Consider the following 16,951-nt stretch of genomic DNA (forward strand, 5'->3'; position numbering starts at 1 on the left):
TTCACATAAATCCGTAAGGTTTAAAAATACTGTGCCACCTCAGACAAGAAAGGAGTCTCCACTCATGATATTGAATGATACTTTGATAAATTTAACAAAAACAAATGTGAAAAATGTTACATTTGTTGTACACATACCAATGAAGTATCCCAGTGCTACTACAATAAAAAGGTACTACACACATGAAAAGGGAATTCCGTAAGTGTTAGTCTGCAGCGTATCTCCAACTAGCTGTCAGGGACCTTATAAAGCATAATCCTTTTCTTAGAAAGGCGCCTTTTTTTTTTGTTTAGGTTTATAATTTCGTGCACTGCAGCCATAGCTTTTTTCCCCTCCTCATCTCAGTTCTGTTTCCTTTATCTAACTTTTACTGCATTACTAGTGAACCAACTGGTTCTTCGGATGCTACTGGATTGGCAATGCAGAAAGTTCCCATTTCCAAAACAGCAGTAGTTCCGTAAATAGAAAAAAAAACATTAAGGAATTACCTGATACAGGATATCTAAAAATATTCTTATCATGCACTCTGCTTCACAAAGCTTCCTAGTCTTTGAGCAATTGTTGGTCACAAAGCAAAACTTAACTCTGATCACAGTTCAGTGGTTTTCTACTGATTGTTAAAGAAATACTGATTATTTCATACTGGTTCTTGTGTTTATTACCAATTCTTCAAGCTTATGTCATATGCCAGAGAGGCTTTTACCTTGCAAAACCATGAGCCTCAACAGACCTTCGGTTCCAATAAACACAACTAACTATTGAGTATAGGTCTGGGTAAAAAAAAACTTCAGTCTTAGCATGCAGAAAGCACTTGGAAATACACTAGACATGAAAGTCTTGACTTTTAATGAAAAGTGTGTACATAAGTTCTACAGAGTTTAATCTCCTGTTGAGCTTGTGAGATTCTGAGCACTGAAGTCTGGACTTCAGACTGTCTCTACAGGGTAGAAGACAAAGGTTTAATTTGCACTTTCTACTGAACACCTAAATGGAATTTGGATTGACTGGGAGGCTTGAATTGGATTGAATTCAATATTATAATTTGCAGCTACACTAGGAAGAACAGGAACTATGGTGGGTGTACATACAAGGATCGTAGCTGCCCAAAATAGCTTGGTTTAAAAACAATAAAACATGCAGCATACTGTATGCCATGAGCAGCGGCCACAAAAGACTCAGGCAGTGTTTAGTACCTTCCCTCTACTGTCAGAGATGGCGTGTGTGCGCAAATGGGGCCAGACTGGGCATTCTGGCTGAACCTAGTCACAGGTGCAGCATGTTCACCTGCATCGTTTGGAGACCAAGTGAAGTAGCATCTGCCTTTTAGCAAGCACCCGATTTGCTCAGTGTTTAACACTGAAAACAGACACAAGAATCATTCACCATCTACTGCTTCACTCCGAAAATCTGTCAACCTCTCTTATTGTTATTTCCACATCAGGGAAGGCAGAACAATGACCTCTAGATAAGATTAGATGTGGCCATACTGCATAGAAGTTATCAACATGGTACATACTACTGTAAAATTTCAGTTACACTGTGGTATTTATGAAGCAATATATTTCAGCCTTTGTTTACATAAAGCATACAGTCTATTACCACTTGTTCTTCCAAATAGAGATCTATAAATACTGAAGAAAACCAGAAGCAGATCTACTTGAACATACAGTATCAATATATTTGGAAGAGCCTTGCTGTTATTTTTCTGTACCTCTGTCTATAAATAACAGACTCATGTTAATTCTTAGGACTGAGTTTCTTTGTAATAAGGTTAGTATACAAAATGTCAAGCTACTTACTGGGATCCACCTCCAATCAGAAGCCCCAGGAAAGCACAATGAAAAACAAAAACAAAACTAAAAACTGAACTACAGCAGTAAATTTTGTAAGAATACAGGAGTTACACTGGCCTGCTGTAAGGCAGTTAACCAGAAAAAGGCAGGAGAAAAATCTTAAAGTACATTCTGTCTACTTATTTCTCTCTGCCTTCACTCATGGAGACCTGTGAAACATTATCTTTAGTCCTCCACACCAAGCTGATCTTTTTGTCATTAAATAGTTTAATCCAAGCCATTTACAGCTTTAAAACATAGTATCATATGTCTTCTATTAGATAATCCATATGAAGTGAAGATTTTGCTGCTTTTGATGTATTTGTCAACTATACTTAAAAAAAAAGTAGACACAGGATCGGAAAATTTATCATAAAATTACCTGCTCTCACCAATAAACTGCTAAGAAAAAGCTGGTTTACAAGCTAAGAAGATCACGAAGCCAGCACACAATTTAAAGCTAATGGTTTTATAGGCCAAAGCCACTAGCAGGGCACCCTTATCCTGCAGTGTGAATAGGATTATCCCTGCAAACATTCCCCTAACATAGAATTAAGCTGTCAAGTTTACTTTGCTGCTGCATGGACATATGCACAAAATGAACACAAGTTCAGGTCAAGTGTAATACTGCTCTACTATTACACATTGCTCATAAGGCAAGAAAAACAGGAGGAGGAGAAATAAGTCAAGAACTGAATTGCTGCTGCTAAGCATATTTTAGGACATTAGCATTATTAGTCTTAAACAGAATTACTGGATCATGCTGAAAAGATTGTGACAACCATTTAAATGAAACTTTCTTTAAAATATATATTTTTTGCACTTTAAGCTCCTCAAGTATCCTTGATTTCAAATCCTTTTAATTTTATTCCCAGAATTACTGTCACACAAACATGCTTGCTTCTTTACTTAATTATAGAAAACTATTAAAGTTAGCCTAAAATTACATGAAATTACAACTGAAAGAAGTTGAATATTCATGAATTCTGTTATGCTTCCCCAGAAACAGTCACAAAGTAGGTTATGTATTCTTTTTCCACACACCATGGTTATACACATGCACATCAGCAGCCTAAAGGGATTTCCTCCCATCTGCAAAGGTGCCTACCTTTGTCTATCACTGTTTGCCTGTTGGAATGAAAAAAGAAAGGACTGTTATCACTTTGCTAAACAGAATACTATATTGAAACAGAGGAAGAATCAATCACATATAATGTCTGTAAAATCACAAGCAGCACAGAGGCTCACCAAGCATGAGTAATTTACTTTCTTTTCCAATACAAGTAAGGCACCAAAACAAACCATCAGGAAACAGTACCAGAAACACCACAAAAGTTAACGCAATGCATAATTAAACCAAGGAGAAATTTGTCTCACCCATGCCGAAAGGCCAGTCTCTCTTAAACCTTATGTAAACATGTTTATGGGGGGGGGGGGGGGGGGGAATGCAACTGAGGTTATTGAAAACACAGAAATCTGTCAAGATGACCCTGAGCAGTGAGTAGCTGGAAACTGGAAGGATACTAGAGAGAGAACATCATATACGTTTTGCTTCATTCCTGTATTCTTTTACATAGATAGTGTTGATTTTCCTAGTCTCTAGGCAATTGGAAGAGAGTTAAACTAATCTAAATTAATTTTGTGTTCTCTTTGATGTAAAAAAACCAAAGTAAACTGCATTATGTATCAAAGAAAAATGTTCTCTTTATTAAATTTCATGATTGGGGGCGATTGTTATTTTCAACGGCTATTCTCTGTTTGAATATTTACAAAATGCAAACATAAACAGGAACAATTTAAGCAAGAAAATCCACCCTAAGTGATTACGCAAGAAAAAAACACCCCATAATTTGACAATATATTCTGGTACAAAAATGAAGCCAGTTCTAATTATAACCAAACTTAAAGTTTACGGCATGAGCTTTTATACATTAGTAATATTTCAACAAGGAACATTATGGAAACAAATGTATGGTAGATCAGGCTTTCAGTTACACAGCTGAAGATTTCTAACTATATATCAAAACCAAGAAAATAACACCTTCAAATGTTTAAAAGTTTTGTAGCACTATTTGAGAGCAAGATAATCTTATCTGATTAGCAGAGACTTCTTAATGCTTCCATATGTTATCCATCAGATGACAAAAAAAATTGTAACACTAAAGAATTGCTGCTTCAAATACGTATTTTCCTTACAAAAAAGTGTTACCAAATATGCTTTTCCCTTTGTTTCCTGCTTTCAAACTTCTTGCATAGTTTATTTAAAAATTTTCTATTTTGAAGAATTTTAACTCTACTTTAAAAAGTATTACTATGTTCTAGAACATTTTATCTTTCAAAAGAAAATTAAACCCACAGATTTTACATGCTTATATTACTTTTAAGAATTACTGAATGTTACCGAAATAACACCATGGAAGTTATATTGCAGCTTATGTTTTACAGGTACCTTTACATCAAAGCATATGACTAACAACTAAGTACAAAGTGACTTAAATACAACAAAATAATATAAGAAAATATGTGAAATGAACCCAAATATCTTCCCACTATATGAAGAAAACACCTATCAATGTATCAAGTTATAGTATCAGAATATATTAGACTAGTCAAATTACACTCAAAGTTGGAAAAAAAAATAAGGGGGGGGGGGGGGGGGGGGATAAATTTTATATATATTTACATCAACCTAAAGTTTCAGCTTCATTTTTAATGCCCTGGTCTGACAACTTCTATTTTTAATGAATTATAACATAAACGAGCAAGACTAAAGAAAAGCAATAAACTTGTGGACAATTTCATACTGGAAGTTGTTTGCACAGTCACATCAGTAAAACTACTAAAAATTACTAAACCAGAATTTTCCATAGAGCAGATTATAAAGATGTGCAATATTCATTCTATCAACTACATTGAAGTAACAACATATAACTTTCCTACACCACCACCTCCCTTTATTAAATAAAGATTATCACTTGGGTGTTTATTTTCACCATTTCCAACTCCATTCCATGCTTATCCCATTCAACGTATGCAAGGAGAAAAAAAAAAAAAAACAAAAAAACAAAAACAGTGACATCTGTTGCGCAGTACATATCCAGCATTTTATAAGCATGTTTCAAACAAGTACCAATAGATCAGATCTGAGATCTGATCAGCAGGTCAGCAAATAGGTCAGATCTCAGCACAGAAACCCTTGCAGTCTCTGAAACTTTTAAGGCACATGTTATTGCACATGTCTAAAGAAGGAATCAGAACTGACTTTCCATTTCAGCTGATCAAAGTTGCCTTGAAAATCACTTGGATTTTTCAGAAGGCAAGTGGTTTTAACAGCACAGACCCCCCCAGAAAATACAAAAGTATTCATACTATACCTGTTTAACGTTTTCATGAGAGACTCTAGACTGCCGCTTGAATTTTATGGCTCTTCTACCACAACTGCTCTTGCAAAACCAGGCTGAATCAGATCCCATGTTTTGGCAGAAGTTATCGTCAAAAATATTTTTGGTATTTCCAAAGTACAACAGACATGAGAGCACACAAGATGCTGTGTAGTGTTTGGACACAGCATTTTTGGTTCTGCTTACAAATACATCAGACCTGGAAGCCTTTATATCTCTATTCACCTGACAGAAGCTATAAGAAGTAGCAAAGTCCATCCTGGACATCAGGACTCGCTCATAAGCCTGAGACGCAGCCCCCCCCCCCCGCCCCGAGATCTCCCGCTCAAAACCACCATGCAGTCATGACACCCTAGCAGCTTCTCACAGTGAGAACTTCTAGTTGGATGAGAGAATAAGGTATAAGGTATTCACTAAATTGCCACTAGTTCCAAAATTGCTCCAGAGCCTTTCAACAAGGCAACCTTGATAAACTGCTAAACAGTGGTACCCTGCCAAGAAATATCAGTTAAGTCCCTTAACCTTCCCAGTCCTTTCCTCAAACAGAACAGCCCTGTTAAATGGAATAATTTCGAATAATGAGGATACTGTAACTCATTGCCACAACTGAAGGTCATCCTCCTAAAACCAGGTAAAGCTTTTCTGTAGGTCTGTGCAATCAATGGCTGGGTTTTTTTAATTAAATATTCTGTCATTTTCCAACATATGTTATCAGTAATGAGCTTCTAGTGACAAAGCAAGTGAATTTTTAGTGACTTTTATTTGAATTGACAACTTGTGCAATATTGACTTCCGTTTACAACCCACGTCAAGCTGAGCTAGTGAAATGGTGAAGCTCTCTGTAGCTGAGAGTCTTTCCACTGCTGCCTTCTTAGAAATCACACTCACTCCATTTGATAAGCTTGCCATGCCCACCTAGTAGTAATCTAGATTTAATAATCAATTTTCAGTGGTTATCCTTATTTCCTGGAATATAACCCCCACACTGCAGTTAGCCTGAAAGAGATGTATGTATCAAGCAAAGGACAATCCAATGGAACCTGCGTGGTCTACCTCTATACTATCGTGCTCAGTATATGTTGATCACACACCTACCCTTAAGATGCATCATCTTTAAAGCAGTAAAATAGGCAAGAAGCACATCCAATCTCCTATCACAGTTTTTTCAGTATTTTATCCCAACATTAAAGCTACTGTGATTTTCAGTTGCACCCTGAGCATCCTGACACTGGCTCTGCACTTTCTTGTCAGGCTCTACAATTTAGTAATCAAGTTATATTCATTTCTTTTTGCCTCCAGTCTTCCTGAAACTGTTATTACTGGCCAAGACACAGAGTGGATTTTTGGAAAAATCTGAACTAGTGATTACAGCTCATCTCTTAAATCAAACTAGTTGAGGGTGTAAGAATGTACAACTTTGTCAGCAAAAATGCCATGGCTTGATCAGATATTTAAATATTAATACAATTATTCCATAACTCTTATACTGCTTAATTTAATCTTTTAAGTATTTTACTTTTTATTATTATTTATTCTTTGTGTATTAGCTAATCACAGTAATACTAGTGGATGAGAAAGATGCTTCCAGAAAAGCAGATTACTGTTCTACTGTTCTAATGCACATAATCATTGGTCATTTTGCATCTTGAATTAACTTTCAGTTTGGCATGTTAACTATCTTGCTATGTGGCCGTTAAAAAAAATCCTTGAAAATTAAATTGACTATTTTTTTTAGAATAAAGGCTAAGCTTTCTCTTTAGTTCCTAGGTAATTATTTAATCACACGTTCATTACAATGAAGTATATGCTTGCAGTTTAACAATTTCAATCAAAGACCATGATTTAGAGCTCAGTATGATATGTACAGGTTTCCCCCACCCTGCCCTGAGCTTCTCACAAAATATGAATCTTTGGTCAATATGGATACCTACTTCCACAAACAGTTCCTCACTGTCAAAACAAAGTATTGCATAACAATTATTTTCCATTACATTTGTATTAGATTATATAACAATATTCATAAATTCAACATTTTCAGAGAAGACACTTTCAACAGCTCCTTTATTAAAATCTACTTGCTTTTCTATTTAAATATAACATTGTGTACAGCAGAGTACTTAAGATAAAGGTGTTCACGCTCAAATGAAAGGATATGGCATTCTATGAATACTAAAATTCAGCCCTGATGTAACTAGTATTCCAATAAAGTTTCATCATGTACCATTTTTTCATGTTAGTTTTAGTCAAATGTTTATTCCATAACACACTTATTTAAGAGAAAGTTGTATTATGTTCACAGAACCTAATTTACAGGAGGCATGACTTCATTTTGATCCATTCTGTCAAAGGCTTGTTTTTGCAAAAGGAAAAAAAAAACATGCATGTGGCACCTAGAAATAATATTCATGAAGAGATCTGCAGCATAAGACTTCAGTTTAAATCAAATTTCACACCGTGAAAGGGATTCACAATAGCATTAAATAAATAATCTATTTTTTTCAACTGCCAGTGATTCAGAAAAGTCAATAACATGGTGTTTGATAACAGATTTATTATTTTATTTAAATGGAATATAGACCCCAAATTGAGGGATTCATAAAACAAAAGCCTCCTAAAAAGATCTTTGAGGCATTTCATTAGAACTGTTCTGAGAAACAAGTTTAAGTTGATAAAAATCAATAACAAGCTTAAAATATTGCCCGAGTTCTCTGAAGAGATAAGCTCATGGTCTCTAAAAAGCTCAGTGCTAGCCATATATACATACATAGACACAAAATTTTAAAAGCAGATGAGTGAAGACAAACAAAACAATGAGGGGGGGAGAAAATGAAGATAAAGAAAAAGACTAAAAATGCTGAAAACCATAAAGAACTGTACTGTCAGGGAAAGAAAAACTAAAAGGAAACAGTAAGAGGAAGCTATTAAAAAAGGACTAGTACACAGAGAGTACAGAAAACTTTGAAGACTTTTGAAATTTTTCTAAAGAGCTTTCACATACACTCAAAGTCATTGTTAGCTTTCTGTTATGAGGCATTTTTAACAAGACTTTTAGCAGGTAATTAGGAAGTCAAATTACTTGCTTTTGATGCTGTACTTCATCCTACTGACAATGTTCTTCACCATAGTATTACCCATACGCACACTGATAATTTTCAGTGAGACTGCCTCCAAGTTCCCCCATGATTGAAATGTAAATTGGAAAGTTCCATTTATTTGTTTTTCATTGTGCACCTCTGGCATACTTTGGCATACAGTCAGTACTGACAGGAAGAACCTGGCAACTACTAATTTAGAGCCCCACGTTTGTTTCTTTATTAGAGGATTTCATAATATTTTAGTGGTTCCATATTTAACTTCTCTCTAGCATGCATGTTATTTATAGTAAAATTTTACTTACCTTACTGAAGTGGGTGACCATTTGTCACCAGACCATTTCATAATAACCTAGAAGCTACTGTGGTCCTAATTTATTTTATTGGATCTGAAGTACTTAAAAACATCTTATTTTAATAATTGGAGGCTTCTTAAATCCAGGATTATATTGAATAATTTATATGATATTCTTAATTATAGCATCCCTATGACATAAAAAAATGCATTCCGCTATAGGCTTTCAGGATGTAAAGAAAAACTTAAAAATTAACTTTGAAATTAATTCCTCTCAAAATATATAATTCCCACCTTGCCTTCAAGGAAAGACTTTCTCAAAGACTTCAAAAGATCATAAACCTTTTGAATGGATTAGAATTTACATTACTACTTTACTGAAAGTGTTTTGCCTTCATCTTTTCAACAGAAACAGTAAAACTGAGCATTTCTGCTCTTCCCAAAGTTGCCAAGATGGTTTACAAAGAAGCAGGCCTGCAAGAGTCTAACAATAAACAACTCCCATAGATCAACGTCAATAGCTTCAGCTGACACCAAAACCAACAGGACACTGAAGGTTGTAGAAAGGCAACAACTAGATTTTGTTTCAGTAAGATCAAGGCATCTCTTATTATAAATGCACAGTTTAGTCCTTAGAATTAAATTTCAGAAGATGTGGAGAACTGTTTAAAGCACCTAATGCAGTTCCAAACTCCAGAAGAAAGTAAACAAAGTGAGCTAAAATAATAAACTGAAGACTTATTCCCCTCCCCCGCCCCCATCATTGCTTTCAATATGACTACAGTAGCATATTTTTTTCAGCATCAATTAAGTTATTTTCCCTTGCAACTGGTATACAAATTCAATTCATATTTAGATTTTGGTACATCCCATACATGGAAATCATTACCTGAGTATCAGGACTTCAGAGTAAAACGAACAAACAAAAACCCCACCACACCGCCCCAATGTCAAAATCTAAAGAAAAAGCAGACTATTTTTCCTAGTATTTTCCTTGTAATTCCTGGAAAAGTAGAAGGGTATGCAATTCTAAACATGACAAATAAGGAAAATTATTTTGAAGTTTGTTGGGTTTGAGGAAAGACGACTGCAGGAATCAAATATATCTCAGAGGGACATAAAAATGTTACCCTGTAAGTCCACAACTGCTGTTCCAGCAACTCTTCTGTGACAGCAGTAACAACAGACACTACGCAGAAAAATATGTATAGAAGGACTTGGTAATGGTGCTTATGTATTTTTTTAATCAGGTACCACAATTAACAATTGTGTCTATTGAACAGAACCTAACAATCACTTTATAGGAATTTGGTTTATCCATCCAAAAGATAGCAGATATTTGCATCATGTTTTTATGCCTTTTCTCAGAGGATAGGCAAGAACAAAAGTCTTTAAACTAGGAGTGGATAATGTTTACTTTCTTTTCTCATTGCCTTCACAGTTGTATTGGTTTTGTCTGGCAAGGTTTTGGTAGCGGGGGGGGTTACCGGGGTGGCTTCTGTAAGAAGCTGCTGGAAGCTTTCCCGGTGTTTGAGAGAGAGCGAGCCCATACCAGCCGGCTCTAAGACGGACCCGCCGCCGGCCAAGGCCGAGCCAATCAGTGATAGTGGTAACGCCTCTGTGATAACATTTTTAAGAAGGAAAAAAAAGTTGGGACAGGGAGAAACTGCCGCCGGAGTGAGGAGTGAGAACATGTAAGAGAAACAAGCCTGCGGACACCAAGGTCAGTGAAGAAGGAGGGGGAGGAGATGCTCCAGGCGGCGGAGCGAAGATTCCCCTGCAGCCCGTGGGGAAGACCCTGGTGAGGCAGGCTGTCCCCCTGCAGTCCAGGGAGGTCCATGGGGGAGCAGATCTCCACCTGCAGCCCGTGGAGGACCCCACGCCGGAGCAGGTGGGTTCCCGAAGGAGGCTGTGACCCCGTGGGAACCCCGCGCTGGAGCAGGCTCCTGGCAGGACCTGCGGATCTGTGGAGAGAGGAGCCCACGGAGCAGGTTTTCTGGCAGGACTTGTGACCCCGTGGGGGACCCGCGCTGGAGCAGTGTGCTCCTGAAGGACTGCACACCGTGGAATGGACCCATGCTGGAGCAGTTCGTGAAGAACTGCAGCCCGTGGGAATGGCCCACGTTGGAGGAGTTCGTGGAGGACTGTCTCCCGTGGGTGGGACCCCACGCTGGAGCAGGGGAAGAGTGTGATCAGCCCTCGTCCTGAGGAGGTGAAGCGGCAGAAAATAACATGTGATGACCATAAACCCCATCCCTGTCCCCCTGTGCCACTGGGGGGGGTTGGTAGAGAATCTGGGAGTGTAGTTGTGCCCGGGAAGAAGGGAGGGGTGGTGGGAAGGTGTTCTGAGATTTCGTTTTATTTCTCATTACCTTGCTCTGGTTAATTTGTAATAAATTGAGTTAATTTTCCCAAACTGAGTCTGTTTTGCCCGTGACAGTAATAGTGAATGATCTCTCCTGTCCTTATCTCGACCTGCAAGCCTTTTGTTATATTTTCTCTCCCCTGTCCAGTTGAGGATGGGGGAGTGATAGAACGGCTTTGGTGGGCACCTGGTGTTCAGCCTGGGTCAACCCATCACAACAGTGTTATTTTGTCATATCAAACTGAAAACAGGTTTTCATTTTTAAAGCAATTACCTATATTTTAATAAATAAATGAGTTTATTTTTACTCAATTTTATTAAAATACCATGAACTTAGGAGGTCTAAAAAGCATTAGATGCTTCCCACGTATTTCCATCCTCCAAAATAAATTCAATTTCACTGACTGAAAGCAACACTTCTTATCTTCTTCAGATCCACTGGAAACCATATGCCTTCCTCAGAAAGGACCTTGTTTCAATGATCATTTGCTTCTGCCAGATGAAGCCACAGCACTGAACTGTCTCAGACTCTGCCTCTTCACACAGAGCATGAATATTTCTCACACCTTCCTCCCCCCACCCCACTTCTCTCCAACAGCACCGGGTGAAGGCTGTAGGTTGTCCCATCTCTCCTACTGTCCCACTTTTGGCAAAGACTTTGAATGCTAGAGCAAGGCTCGGAACAGGGTGTTGTCCCACCCACTGATACTACACATCCTGATGTTCAGAGTCATTGTTGCAGGCCCCGAAGCAACCCAGGCAGATATTTGCCAAGCAAGAAACTGAGGAAAAAAACCCACCACGGAATGAGGAAGATTGTGTAACCTGAACATAACCCAGCTCAGTGACAAGTTGAACTGAATTAGGGCAGTAAAATAACTTCAACTTGGAAGAACAACAGAACAAGTGTCAACCATCCCTAGCGTGTGATGAAGCCTCTGACTCCATGTACGAAATTGGATCTACATAGCAGTTTGAAGACCTTAAAGAGTCTGACGGATCAGGATCAGAGTGGAGGAGAAAACGGGAAGGAGAGTCCTACCTGAAAGAAATGTTAAAACACAGGTGTGCAAAAACCCACACAAGGTCTGATCAAGCTCACTGAACTGCAGTTTTGTGTATCAGCAGTAAGTAAACTCAGCACATCTTGTAACTGTTAGTAGTAAAGGCACACACAGCATGGCCAGTGACAAGGTGTCAATCATGTTGTGCTTCAGAGCCTTGCAGCTCGCCAAGGAGCTGTCTGCACTTCCTGCTACATCTTGGGGACAGGTTTTCCCTTATTCTGCTGGCTTGCCTGGTGAGCAGCAGTGACATTCAGCCGGCATTTAACAGAGACATAAGTACAGTGAATAAAAGTGTCAGCAGGAGAGAGCTCCTCCATGTCACCCCCAGCCTGGTGGTAAGCTACTAACGTGATAAGCAAAGCAAGAAAGCATAGTCTCAGACATTTTGGATAAGTACCGGGCTCCTGAAAACTTTGGGAAACACTTCCTGTCATTCCTGATAGAGTCTCTTTTGCAAGCTGCAGGGAAGGCTGGATATACACTTTTCAGACCCAGTTTGGAACCTCTTTGCCTTTACGTAGCAGTCAGCTGAAGAAATAGAATTACAACTTATTTTATAATGCAAGGTTGTGACTTCCAAAGATGTTGTCACTGCCTTACACTTGCAAGGCTTTTTGCATGTTCATAGCCTACAACGTTGGTATGGTACTCTGTCTGCAATGTGTCATTTCTAAACAGATCAATTAGAAATAAAGCCTGCCAATGCTGTTCAAAATGAATACTCTGCTAGTAGCCAAAATGTTCATATGAAAGTTGATTTATTAACCATTGTCTAAGGGAATACGTCATGGTTTAACCCCAGCCAGCAACTAAGCACCATGCAGCCGCTCGCTCACTCACTCACTCCCCAAACCCCCAGTGGGATAGGGGAGAAAATTGAGAAAAGTAGTAAAACTCCTGGGTTGGGATAAGAATAGTTTAATAGAACAGAAAAGAAGAAACTAATAATGATAATAACACTAATAAAATGACAGCACTAGTGGTAAAAGGATTGGAATATACAAATGAGGCACAGTGCAATTGCTCACTACCTGCCAATCGACATCCAGTTAATCCCCAAGCAGCAATCCCCCACCCCCCCAGTTTATATACTAGATGTGACATCACATGGTATAGAATACCCCGTTGGCCAGTTTGGGTCAGCTGTCCTGGCTGTGTCCCCTCCAGCCTTCTTGCTGGCTGGGCATCAGAAGCTGAAAAATCCTTGACTTTAAGTAGTAAACACTACTTAGCAACAACTGAAAACATCAGTGTGTTATCAACATTCTTCTCCTAATCAACTCAAATATAGCACTGTACCAGCTACTACGAAGACAATTAACTCTATCCCAGCTGAAACCAGGACAGAATAATAGTCAGTTATTTGAAAGATCCATGAAGCAAGTTTGTCCTTTAAATTATTGAAATTCACAGCCCAAACAACTTAGAATTCTTTTTTTTCATTAACACCACTTTAAATGCTTGAGCTTGTTCCCTTCTTTTTTTGCTTGAGGTTTGTTGTTTGGTTTTTTTTAGTTTTCCAAAATGCACAACATACTCAGGGGGCTCACTGAATGGAACCAGAATGACCCCTCTGAAACAATTCTACTAGAAGTCTATTCCCCTAATTCATTTTGTCCTCTTAAATTAACATGAACACATTTCATCTTTGCTTTTCTTCCCATGTCCTTTTATTAAATACATGTTCAGACAGAAGAGTTAAAACCTAGTGAAGTTTCCCCCCTCCTTACCCACTCCTTCAGATATATTGAATATGAACTTTGGTTTGATACAGCTCTTTTTCACAGACCATGTAAGCTTTCTTTCATTTCTGGAAAGAAATAGAACCACTCCAGGGCCATTCTTGAATTACATTTTAGTAAAACAGTGTTACAAGCTTTAGTGGCTTAACTGTAATCTAAACCATATTTTGCTTGTTTGTTTTGTTACAACAGCAGCTTTCCATGTAAATATTAGCACAATTTGAATGGTTTCAGTATGCCATTGATTTTTTTTCATGCTCCTAATTTTTATTTTATAGGTAAATGGGAATACTGACATTGTTGCTTTTCAAGTCTTAGATCTATTTTTAAGCTGTATTGTGCAAGTAAAAGACTTAGAAATATTGCATTCTTCTACAACTTCACTAAGGTACACAATACACCTCTTTCTGAGCATAACTAGATGACATATTGGTTACCTTAGCTAACTCATCTGCTATCCTTGTACAACCATTATAGCAGCACAGTCAGTTCACGATTATCCAACATAGTAGCACACAGGCAACTGGAATTTCACTGTCCTAGTATTTACACATGGAATACCTAAAGTGTCTGTATCTATTTAACTCCTGTAATCAGTACATTTTCAGAGATAACTCATTCTGAATCACAGAAATGGAAATTGGTTTGAAAAAGTCCTTATTTTCTGCAAGTTTTCCAGTGTAATTGCCTTTCTAAGCTTGAATACATCAGTTCTTTCCAGGGAAAGCAGCACATTCCTCTTTCTCCAATGAATTTAGGGTTTGAGTTAAGGTTTCTAGATGTCTAACAAAGTATTTTTACTGACTTCTTAAAATAAATAGAATGTATCATAAGACTAAAATATTTACCTCATTATATGGTACCATTTAAATGAGAGTCTCAGAGATGTTATTCGTAAGCATTTAAAAGATGTACAAAAGAATTTGATAAGAAACATTTCATGGCTATCTATTTCTATGATATTTCACTAAGAGTTTGAAGAACAGGAATTTCAGAAAGTTTTCTCATAACACCACCTCAAGTATTAAATAATAATAATAAAAATACTAGAGGTCATACTTTCTATGGACTTGCCAAAGGTAGTGCTCTATGTACATCCATCTTTGAGGTCTTGGCAAGTTTTCTTTATGACTGTTTTCTACTATCTTCAGATTACTTTCAGATTTCATACAGGACCTCATAAAAAAAAGAAACCATTTTTAAACAAGCTATACATTAATCTACCGGATAAGAAGCAAAGTAAATACTGAGAATATTATCATCTGAAAAATGGATATGAAATTTCTGAAAGTTTCTTCTTTACGTAGGCTTATCTTCTTCATCATCATCCTTGCATTAATCCATTCAGAAAATCAAACAGTATTAATGCAATTCTTTAATTATAAATTTTACTAGTTGACTAGATCACACTTGCAAGCTACTGCAACAGACGCTTCAGAAACAGTGCTTCCTGCCACTGTTATATTACGGAAGCAACAGATATTTCTTTCTGTGTTGGCGTGGAAAATTGGCTTCATAAAGCCATGATTTTGTTGTTTAGGATACCAGGAGGAGGTTTAGATTGAAACTGGAAGTATAGTTTTCAATTTGTATTGTCAGGAAATATCTATAAATTTGAGCTTCAAGAAAGCTTTTAGGAATATGCTGAGCTATAAATTATGCAGACCTAAGTATTACTATGCTTTATAGACTTCTCAGTGCCAGGAAAGGGAAAACTGAATTTTTCAACTACTTATCTCTGAGGAAAAAGTTTATCAATTTCCACACAACTGGCCTTCTAATCTCATGCTAAACAGAAACAAGCAGAACATTACTCCTGGCCCAATCATCAGGAGAGTTAACATTAACTTAATCCTAGTAAGGACAGTAAAGTACCAGCTACAAATGAGTTAGTAATTTGGTCCAAATATCTTACAAATACATGAGCATAATCAGAGTTCAAATTCCTGGACAACATTTGAATCACCTCAGAGCTTTTCATGCCTATTAATAGCACATTAGCAAAATCACTTTGGCTTTCCTGTGCCACTTTCACAGATTGCTTTACTGAATTTCTTAATTTCATCTATTTTGTTTTTCAAAACAGACTATAAAGGTAATCATGTTATGTACAGCCTGCAGTAACACTATTACAAATAGTGTTACTACAAATCACTCCAAAAGTTTAAAAAAGTCTCCTTCAATGGTAACCAAGACACCTATAGTTATAAAATGGGAGTACTACTATACATACCACCCTGAACCAAGCCTCCCAATTTACTGTATTGAGTAGTTTCCTTAATTTTTAAATTACTCTGAGACCATCTAAAAAAAAAAAGAAGATACTGTTTGTCAGCATTTTACGTATAGAGAATAACCCCACATAAAACAGAAGTAAACAAGAATAGTTTCTTAGTTAAATCCTTTAACTGGTGCTGAATGCCAAAAGGTTTAAATCCCCCTTTCACTACAGAATCCCTGGGTTATCTCAGCAAGTTAATTCTCTCTACATAAGATAGAAGAAAGCAGCTATTATGGTAAAAAAGAAAGGGGTGGTGTCAGTGCAGTGGTACCGATCCTGCTTGTGTGGAATTATTACTGTATGACAAGATAAGCAAACAGTGGTGACATGACTTGTTATGACAAAAACATGCAACCATCGCTGCTTCCCTCATGAGAAATACACCACTGATTGCTGGAATACCTTGACATAGCCTGTTCTTCTTAAACAAAGCAATACATAAAGGTTATAGCAGAGATTTAATTTCCATTTCACATGAAATTTGTCTTTCATGCTCTGTGAACATGTAAGGTAGAAGCTTACATATAGATATGTAGAAGCTTTTATATATATATATATAATTTTTCTTTTTTTTTTTTCTCAGTATATTCCTCCATGGTAAACAAGATCACTCAAGAGTAGCTTAGAGATACAGGAAAATGTCAGAGCAGGAGATATATCACCAAATACTTCATATAAACAGCTCATAAGCCATTTCTCACCTACCCCTTCCCCAGTTATTCACCAGATATATATTAAGTTGTCCCAGGAGCTAAATTGGCAGTACCACCTTGGGGACAAGGGGTCAGCATAGGTACTACTGTGAAGCCTAAAGTGGTTCCACCATCTAAAGGAAGATTGACTGCATGGCTTTAGAAAAGAATTGCCTCCTCAGAG

The sequence above is a fragment of the Accipiter gentilis genome, chromosome 12, assembly GCF_929443795.1.
Source record: "Accipiter gentilis chromosome 12, bAccGen1.1, whole genome shotgun sequence".
NCBI lineage: Eukaryota > Metazoa > Chordata > Aves > Accipitriformes > Accipitridae > Astur > Astur gentilis.